Genomic DNA, 10,838 nt, shown 5'->3' on the forward strand with positions numbered 1-10,838 from the left:
CAGATGTAAAAAAACATAAAAAAACTTCCCATTTCCAGACTACAGTGGACTAAAGTGGACGCTGGACAGAAATCCCTGCTATGTTTCGACTGTGACCTGGTGCCAATTTTTGTTTTACACCTCTGCTGCTTAGCGGACAGTGTGGTGTTGTAGAGGAGGTCTCCCCGGACGCGTGCGTATGTCACACTAGTCGAAACATAGCAGGGATTTCTGTCCAGCGTCCACTTTAGTCCACTGTAGTCTGGAAATGGGAAGTTTTTTTATGTTTTTTGACCTGTGACCTGGTGCCAATTTTTGTTTTACACCTCTGCTGCTTAGCGGACAGTGTGGTGTTGTAGAGGAGGTCTCCCCGGACGCGTGCGTATGTCACACTAGTCGAAACATAGCAGGGATTTCTGTCCAGCGTCCACTTTAGTCCACTGTAGTCTGGAAATGGGAAGTTTTTTTATGTTTTTTGACCTGTGACCTGGTGCCAATTTTTGTTTTACACCTCTGCTGCTTAGCGGACAGTGTGGTGTTGTAGAGGAGGTCTCCCCGGACGCGTGCGTATGTCACACTAGTCGAAACATAGCAGGGATTTCTGTCCAGCGTCCACTTTAGTCCACTGTAGTCTGGAAATGGGAAGTTTTTTTATGTTTTTTGACCTGTGACCTGGTGCCAATTTTTGTTTTACACCTCTGCTGCTTAGCGGACAGTGTGGTGTTGTAGAGGAGGTCTCCCCGGACACGTGCGTATGTCACACTAGTCGAAACATAGCAGGGATTTCTGTCCAGCGTCCACTTTAGTCCACTGTAGTCTGGAAATGGGAAGTTTTTTTATGTTTTTTGACCTGTGACCTGGTGCCAATGTTTGTTTTACACCTCTGCTGCTTAGCGGACAGTGTGGTGTTGTAGAGGAGGTCTCCCCGGACGCGTGCATATGTCACACTAGTCGAAACATAGCAGGGATTTCTGTCCAGCGTCCACTTTAGTCCACTGTAGTCTGGAAATGGGAAGTTTTTTTATGTTTTTTGACCTGTGACCTGGTGCCAATTTTTGTTTTACACCTCTGCTGCTTAGCGGACAGTGTGGTGTTGTAGAGGAGGTCTCCCCGGACGCGTGCGTATGTCACACTAGTCGAAACATAGCAGGGATTTCTGTCCAGCGTCCACTTTAGTCCACTGTAGTCTGGAAATGGGAAGTTTTTTTATGTTTTTTGACCTGTGACCTGGTGCCAATTTTTGTTTTACACCTCTGCTGCTTAGCGGACAGTGTGGTGTTGTAGAGGAGGTCTCCCCGGACGCGTGCGTATGTCACACTAGTCGAAACATAGCAGGGATTTCTGTCCAGCGTCCACTTTAGTCCACTGTAGTCTGGAAATGGGAAGTTTTTTTATGTTTTTTGACCTGTGACCTGGTGCCAATGTTTGTTTTACACCTCTGCTGCTTAGCGGACAGTGTGGTGTTGTAGAGGAGGTCTCCCCGGACGCGTGCATATGTCACACTAGTCGAAACATAGCAGGGATTTCTGTCCAGCGTCCACTTTAGTCCACTGTAGTCTGGAAATGGGAAGTTTTTTTATGTTTTTTGACCTGTGACCTGGTGCCAATTTTTGTTTTACACCTCTGCTGCTTAGCGGACAGTGTGGTGTTGTAGAGGAGGTCTCCCCGGACGCGTGCGTATGTCACACTAGTCGAAACATAGCAGGGATTTCTGTCCAGCGTCCACTTTAGTCCACTGTAGTCTGGAAATGGGAAGTTTTTTTATGTTTTTTGACCTGTGACCTGGTGCCAATTTTTGTTTTACACCTCTGCTGCTTAGCGGACAGTGTGGTGTTGTAGAGGAGGTCTCCCCGGACGCGTGCGTATGTCACACTAGTCGAAACATAGCAGGGATTTCTGTCCAGCGTCCACTTTAGTCCACTGTAGTCTGGAAATGGGAAGTTTTTTTATGTTTTTTGACCTGTGACCTGGTGCCAATTTTTGTTTTACACCTCTGCTGCTTAGCGGACAGTGTGGTGTTGTAGAGGAGGTCTCCCCGGACGCGTGCATATGTCACACTAGTCGAAACATAGCAGGGATTTCTGTCCAGCGTCCACTTTAGTCCACTGTAGTCTGGAAATGGGAAGTTTTTTTATGTTTTTTGACCTGTGACCTGGTGCCAATTTTTGTTTTACACCTCTGCTGCTTAGCGGACAGTGTGGTGTTGTAGAGGAGGTCTCCCCGGACACGTGCGTATGTCACACTAGTCGAAACATAGCAGGGATTTCTGTCCAGCGTCCACTTTAGTCCACTGTAGTCTGGAAATGGGAAGTTTTTTTATGTTTTTTGACCTGTGACCTGGTGCCAATTTTTGTTTTACACCTCTGCTGCTTAGCGGACAGTGTGGTGTTGTAGAGGAGGTCTCCCCGGACGCGTGCATATGTCACACTAGTCGAAACATAGCAGGGATTTTGTCCAGCATCCACTTTATTAAGTCCATGCACTCCAGTGAATGGACTTGGGCACTCCAGTGCATGGACTTGGGCATTTATCCATTTAGATAACTTTTTTACGTTATTTCATTACTTATTTTTACACAGAAACATAATGTGTGTCTTCACAATAACTGTAATGTAATAATAATACTAATAATGTAATGTAATAATTATTTAATTAACCACGCTTTTATTCTGAAAGCAACCGGATGTCTTAAGTTTGCTAGCTCTCAAACAGGAAGTTCTAGATTTGCCAAAAAGACGGAGCCCTCCAAGGAACAGCAATGTCCCTATGTCCTGATGATTAGAGTACCAATAGGGGGTGCTGTTGCACCACTCGCTTCAGACTGGTCTGATTTTTTTTAATAGCTGATGCATAGGGGCCTGGGGGGTCCCTGAAGGTTTAGAATAGATGGTAGGTTCCTGCACCTCATGTCCATGTCAACGTGCATTATGGTTGATTATGACGGCACAGGTTTCACTCTATAAGGCATAAATGGGCAACTGGCGGCCCGGGGGCCACATGCGGCCCTCACCATCACGTAATGTGGCCCTCAGGTTAATATCAACTGGCGGCCCAGGGGCCACATGCGGCCCTCACCATCACGTAATGTGGCCCTCAGGTTAATATCCAACATTGATAAATTATTGATTTCAGCTAATGACTTAGTTTAGTATTAAAATATTATTGTCTTTTTTATGTCCAATGTATTTGTATTTAGTTCATAAAGTTAACATAACTATAACTAAATGCATTTGAAATTCAATCAAAAAATGTAACTTTTCAGGATTCCAATTAAAAAATGGCAAAAAAAAATCATAATTCAGGATTTCAATTCAAATATAGCAAAAATAGCCGATCTTCAAGCTCAAAACGCGTCAGACTGGGACGCGCACTGCGACGCGTTTTGAGCTTGTATAGATCGGCTATTTTTGCAGTATGCAATGTGGCCCTATGGAGTGAGTGTGGAAATAAATTTGTGGCCCTCTCCATCGTCAAAGTTGCCCACCCCTCTTAAAGGGGTCCAACGTCCTCCGGGCATGCCCACCTGCAGGTAATAAAACTTTCGGTCAGGTGGAGTTTGCTTTAAGGTTGCCCGACTGGGAAAGTGCTCATTTGAGAGGGGGACACACACAACCGTGAACGTGGCCAGAGCGATCGTCTGCTGGTCTGTGGAATGTAAAATAAGAGCACCGTTTACCTATAATGTGCTGTTTTCACTGTTGCTACACAAAAATAAAATAAAAAGTATATTCATAGCAGGTATTTGTCCTTTGCACATGATTTTATTTACCTCTGATGAGAGTGGACAACGTACGCGTTCAGCCTGGTTGGCCTTCCTCAGCGTTCAAATTCAAATTTTCACATTTCACCTAGCATTTTATAATGGACAATTTATTTTTCGGGCAAGTGGGCATGACCTTTGGTAAAGTACAACATGACCTGTACTTTCCCGACGGGCAAGTGCCTCGAGAGTCGAGACCTTAGTGTCAACCCCTGTTTATTAGGCAAGCTATGTTATGAACACTGTATTCGTGGTGCTTTCCTGTGTGCGAAAGGTCCCCCCCCCTCTTTGTGTGTGTGGTGTGTGTGTGTGTGTGTGTGTGTGTGTGTGTGTGTGTGGTGTGTGTGGTGTGTGTGTGTGTGTGTGTGTGAGGCAGTGCCGGGCGTGCATGTATCCGCTCTCAGAGTGAGGGCTACCTACCTTTTCGGGGGAGAGCTACTCGTGCAGCCCTCTGTGACTTCCTGCCTGTCTCAACAGCCTAGTCCTACAAAGAGAAACCAAACTTGAAATGTAAAATAAAATGAGTGAGAACACTATTGATAAACTGTCAGTGTGTGTGTGTGTGTGTGCGTGTGAGAGAGAGAGGGGTAAAGAAGACACCATTGAGGCAGATAGACGCGGCTTGACTGCATGGAGTCAAAAGGTGAGATGTCCTCCTAATCCAAATCTATTTTTGTTTCAGTGTCTTTGTGTAGTTCTAATACCATTTTGTGTTATTGCTTAATGTAAGTCGCTCTGGATTAAGAGCGTCTGCTAAATGCCTAAATTGTAAATTGTGTGTTGGTGGTTACGCAGTACAGTGATAGTTTAATCCATTCTGAACGGGAAGCATTGTGTCATGTTTTGAAAAATAGCAGATCTACAAGCTCGTAGCGCGGCACTCGGTGCCGCGCTACGAGCTTGTAGATCTGCTATTTTTGAAAAATCGTGAAATCTTTGAACATATTCTTTCAGAGCAAACGTTTTTTAACTCGTTGATTTAGTCAACTGCGACGCGTTGTGAGCTTGTAGATCTGCTACTTTCAGCATGCAACCAAGTGTAAAATGACTTATACTGGATCTCTTGTCCACTAAGTCCCTTCCTAACAATTTAGTCTAGTTTTTATTTGTTGACGGAATTGTCAATATATTTAGTTTACTTAGTATACTTAGTTTTAGTCATCATAGCTTATAGTTCTCATTTAGATTCCATTTAGTTTTCGTCAGTGAAAAAAAGTAGTCAACAAACTTTTTTTGTCATAGTATTAGTGGACGAAATCAACACTGCTTGAAATGACGATGTTTGAGATGCACTGCTATACAATACAGTCTGCCTGCCCTTCTTCCCTATATGGCTCTGTCTGCGTGCCAGCGGTCACCCTGTCCGTGACCCCAGGACGTCCCCTGTCCGTGCCCCCAGGACGTCCCCTGTCCGTGCCCCCAGGACGTCCCCTCTCCCTCCCAGCGGTGTCCTCCTGCGGCCACACAGCCCCCCCGGCTCTGGTCCAGTTCCAGCTGGGCCTCTTCCGAGAGGTGGTTCGAGTCCCCGGAGAGAACCTGAGTTATCGCCACGCCAGGAGGCTGGCCCTGGAGATCATAGAACGCAAGGTGAGACCATCTTCACAAAAGCACTGTTCTTTTTCCTTTTTTGAGTGGTGCAGTAATGTCCCTATGTCCCTATGTTTAGAGTACCAACAGGGGGCGCTGTTGCACCACTCACTTCAGACTGGTCTGATTTTTGAGTGGTGCAACCACTCAAAGGAACAGTAATGTCCCTATGTCTCTATGTTTAGAGTACCAACAGGGGGTGCTGTTGCACCACTCACTTCAGACTGGTCTGATTTTTGAGTGGTGCAACCACTCCAAGGAACAGCAATGTCCCTATGTCTGCTATGTCCCTATGTTTAGAGTACCAGTAGGGGCAAAATTACACAGAGAGAGAGAGAGAGATATACTGGATCTCTTGTCCACTAAGTCCCTTCCTAACATTTTAGTCTAGTTTTTATTTGTTGACGATATTGTCAATATATTTAGTCTTAGTTTAGTTTTTTAAAGCTTAGTTTTCATTTAGTTTTTATTCAGTTTTTGCCAGTGAAAAAAGGTAGTCAACAACACTGGTCAACAACTGGCATAATATGAAGGACCCTACCCTACAAATCATGAACCTATGATGTGGGTGTGTCCTGTGTTGATGTGGGTGTGCCCTGGCCCCTGTGTTGACAGTGACTCACTCAGTCAGAGGGGGCTGTCGACAGGCGTCTGCACAACCAACTTTCCAACCACAATTGTCTGTGTGCTGCACAATGCACATTCATACAAACACACGCAAGCACACACGGACGTGAGCGCGCGCGCGCACGCACGCGCACGCGCACGCGCACGCGCACGCACGCACGCACGCACGCACGCACGCACGCACGCACGCACGCACGCACGCACGCACGCACGCACGCACGCACGCACGCACGCACGCACGCACGCACGCACGCACGCACGCACGCACGCACGCACGCACGCACGCACGCACGCACGCACGCACGCACGCACGCACGCACGCACGCACGCACGCACGCACGCACGCACGCACGCACGCACGCACGCACGCACGCACGCACGCACGCACGCACGCACGCACGCACGCACGCACGCACGCACGCACGCACGCACGCACGCACGCACGCACGCACGCACGCACGCACGCACGCACGCACGCACGCACGCACGCACGCACGCACGCACGCACGCACGCACGCACGCACGCACGCACACACACACACACACACACACACACACACACACACACACACACACACACACACACACACACACACACACACACACACACACACACACACACACACACACACACACACACACACACACACACACACACACACACACACACACACACACACACACACACACACACACACACACACACACACACACACACACACACACACACACACACACACACACACACACACACCAGTGCGCCACAGTAGATATCGTTTTCCTTTCCGAGCAGTACAGTAGGTCAACGTCAATGGGCCATGAAGTTTATACAGTAGCATTTCGTAGATTTGTGTCTAGTCTGCATGTGTCAGCGTGTGCGGCGCATGCTGTCCTCTCACTGCAGACAACAGTGAGCGACACATGTTGTATAATAGGGTGTAATCATTAAACCCTATTACAATGGTTCTCAAAACCTTTTCATGTCAAGGACCCCCCAATTGACATTTATTAGCCCGCAGACCCCCATTTGAAAAAGATATTCCAGGGACCCCCATAAGAGAAGATTTTTACGTTCTCAACAATTTTAATGTCAAAGCCCCCCGGTCATGCATTAGGCTATGGACCCCCATTTGATGGAATTTTTGAGTGATGCAACCACTCCCTTACGGAGCTATGTGGGTGGGTGGCTGGGTGGGTGGGTGCGTCTGAGCACGAAAACAGCATGGTTGTTTTTCACCACCTGTGCGCAACCTAACACACACGCACATATTAACTGTATATATGGTGATTTCGGGTGTGCCAGTACAGTACAGTGACAGTACAGTAGAAGGTACAGAAGGTACCCCCACACGGTAATTCTCAACCGTTTCGGATGCCGGATGCGGGGCGACTCCCTGCGTTCCTGTGGGTCTGGAACTCCTCCCCCCCCCCCACCCCCACACACACACACACACTCACTTCACACGGGTGTGATTTTTGTCTAAAACTTGTGCTATATATAAAAAGGTGCTATAATGTTCAATGAATGGACTAGCTAAAATAACACTTTAGGGCAGTGGTTTTCAACCTTTTTCATATCAAGGCCCATTATTTATTGGGCATTTGAGCCACGCGTACAGGTCCAAATGGACCCGTATGGAATGGAGGATTGGTTCTCAAAGCAATGGATGTGGGTTTGTTGCTGGCGCTGGTTTTCAGCCCATTAACCCATTTTGACCTGAGATCAGATTCTAAAAATGTCTTCTACATCCTGACAGTTTTCTGAAAAAGCAATGTTTCTATGTCGTTCTTCGATTTTTCAAAAATAGCAGACCTACAAGCTCGTAGCGCGCCACTCGGTGGCGCGCTATGAGCTTGTAGATCTGCTATTTTTCAATTGCTAAAGCATAACATAATGCTAACACCAAAAGGGGTTCTCGCCCAAAATGGATTCAATATACATCATCTTTGTCGGGGTGGAAACCTGTTCAAAACTGTTACTTTTCAGGAGTGAAATTCAAAAATATTAATACAAGAGTAGCGGATCGAGAAGCTCAAAATGCGTCGTTTTGTGAGCTCGCGGATCTGCTACCGTTGGTGCTTTTGATGCTGTATAGTTAGTAAGCTATGATCAAGTAGGGCGATAATTTACGAAAGAACACAAAAAGTTGAAATATGGAGATAAGGTTTCTTTTTTTTTAAATCCCACGATTTTGTAACCCATTTGTTCACCCAGTGTCAATTATCTAATGTAATCCTGGGCTCTACACTCCCTCCGCCAACCTGGGGAGAGCAACGGACTGACCTCATGTTTCCTTCAATGCATGAGCGTCACTCCGAGCCGCTTCTTTTCACCTGACAGAAGGGGAGATAAGGGGTTTCTGCTCGACAGCAACAATATGTTGATTTCCCCTGACCTTTCAGTAGGTGGACTCACTTGGTGTCTGGCTATGTGAGTCTCTACCCACTCAGCTATAGCCAGCCTCTCCGTTCCGGTGAGCGGTGACTCATTCACTCATTTACAACCCACTGCATTAGTTCTGAGGGCAGATAGTTCAGGAAATTGGAAAAACCTCTCTATCTCTGGGGGAAGGACGTAACTAAGTGAATTGGTTAATCATCAACTGAGAAATACTATTTTGAGTGATTGTCATGTCCATAAGATTGCAGTTTCTCTCTCAACATTCTGTGAATAGATCATTCGAAATGTTTAAAAGTAGAGTGAACCGTCCATGTCTGCATATTGTCCCTGTGATTCATGTGATTAGTGTCCACTGTATCTGGTGTGAACGCAGCGGCTTAACTAGTCTAAGGTTTTACGTTTTTTAGCGGTCAAGCTTAGACGTTGATTAACAGTTTTTTAAACGTCTATATATAGACCGTCTATATATACACAAGTTGAAACAATGTTTCAAAGCTTTCAACTTCAGCTATCCAGTGCCCAAAGTTGAAGGGCGCTTCAACCTTGGGTACTGGGTAGCTGAAGTTGAAGCTTTCAACTTCAGCTATCCAGTGCCCAAAGTTGAAGGGTGCTTCAACCCTGGGTACTGGGTAGCTGAAGTTGAAGCTCTGCCCTTCAACTTTGGCCACTTTTACATGTAGGCTGACCCAAAGTTGAAACAGTTGCCAGGGGGACATCTTTGGGCCTGGGGTCCTCATCGTTGGATATGTTGTTCCCACAACCAAGAAGAGTATTTTACCCTTTACTGGAGGTCCTAGGCCCTAAAATGACCCCATGAGGAAGCGTTGACCTTTACTGAATCTCTTCAGTTTCAGGTCATTTGACCACCTAATTTCAGATTTGGGCACCCTAACATCTTTAAGTGGTGGGCCTGTGGTCATCTTAGTGGCTAGGAGGTCCAGTGAAAGGCCTACATACTCTCCCAAGATGGAGGAACAACATTTTACAATCTGGGAACCCTAGGCCTTTGTATGGATACAGGGCGACTGGTTCAATCCTACCCTAAATCTAGGCATAAGACGTGACACCTCAAAGTGGGGTACATTGCATCCACTGGTCAATCCAAGGGCCTACCACTCCACTCTCTTGATATGTTCTTTCCCAACTCTTGGAGAGTATGTAGGCCTTTTCCTGGACCTTCTAGCCCCTAGGATGACCCGAGGCCCACCACTTAAAAACCACATGCTACGGTGCCCAAATCTGAATTTAGGTGCTCAAATGAACTCAAACTGAAGCAATTCAGTAAAGGTCAACACTTCCTCCTGGGGTCATTTTAGGGGCTGGGACCTCCAGTAAAATGCCTAAATACTCTCCAAGAGTTGGGGAACAACATATCAAGATAGTGGAGTGGTAGGCCCTTGGATTGACCCAGGACAAGTGATTCAATGTACCCCACTGAAAAATAGCAGATCTACAAGCTCGTAGCGTGGCACTCGGTGCCGCACTACGAGCTTGTAGATCTGCCCAAAGTTGAAGGGCTTCAACCTTGGGTACTGGGTAGCTGAAGTTGAAGCTTTCAGCTATCCAGTGCCCAAAGTGGAAGGGCGCTTCAACCTTGGATACTGGGTAGCTGAAGTTGAAGCTCTGCCCTTCAACTTTGGGCACTTTTACATGTAGGCTGACCCAAAGTTGAAACAGTTGCCAGGGGGACATCTTTGGGCCTGGGGTCCTCATCGTTGGATATGTTGTTCCCACAACCAAGAAGAGTATTTTACCCTTTACTGGAGGTCCTAGGCCCTAAAATGACCCCATGAGGAAGCATTGACCTTTACTGAATTGCTTCAGTTTCAGGTCATTTGACCACCTAATTTCAGATTTGGGCACCCTAACATATGGTCTTTAAGTGGTGGGCATGTGGTCATCTTAGTGGCTAGGAGGTCCAGTGAAAGGCCTACATACTCTCCCAAGATGGAGGAACAACATTTTACAATCTGGGAACCCTAGGCCTTTGTATGGCTACAGGGCGACTGGTTCAATCCTACCCTAAATCTAGGCCTAAGACGTGACACTTCAAAGTGGGGTACATTGCATCCACTGGTCCATCCAAGGGCCTACCACTCCACTCTCTTGATATGTTCTTTCCCAACTCTTGGAGAGTATGTAGGCCTTTCCCTGGACCTTCTAGCCCCTAGGATGACCTGAGGCCCACCACTTAAAAAACACATGCTACGGTGCCCAAATCTGAATTTAGGTGCTCAAATGAACTCAAACTGAAGCAATTCAGTAAGGTCAACACTTCCTCCTGGGGTCATTTTAGGGGCTGGGACCTCCAGTAAAAGGCCTACATACTCTCCCAAGACTGGATTAATCATAATATTGTTGCTGTTTGGCAGAAACCAGTTTGACTCACTTTCTCGTCTTTTGTAGTAGAAGTAAGAAAAGTTTTTGTTGTGGATAAAAATGTCATCAAATGGTGCTGCGTGGCTCAAATGCCGAATGAATAAT

Source organism: Electrona antarctica (genome assembly GCF_951216825.1).
Source record: "Electrona antarctica genome assembly, chromosome: 21".
NCBI lineage: Eukaryota > Metazoa > Chordata > Actinopteri > Myctophiformes > Myctophidae > Electrona > Electrona antarctica.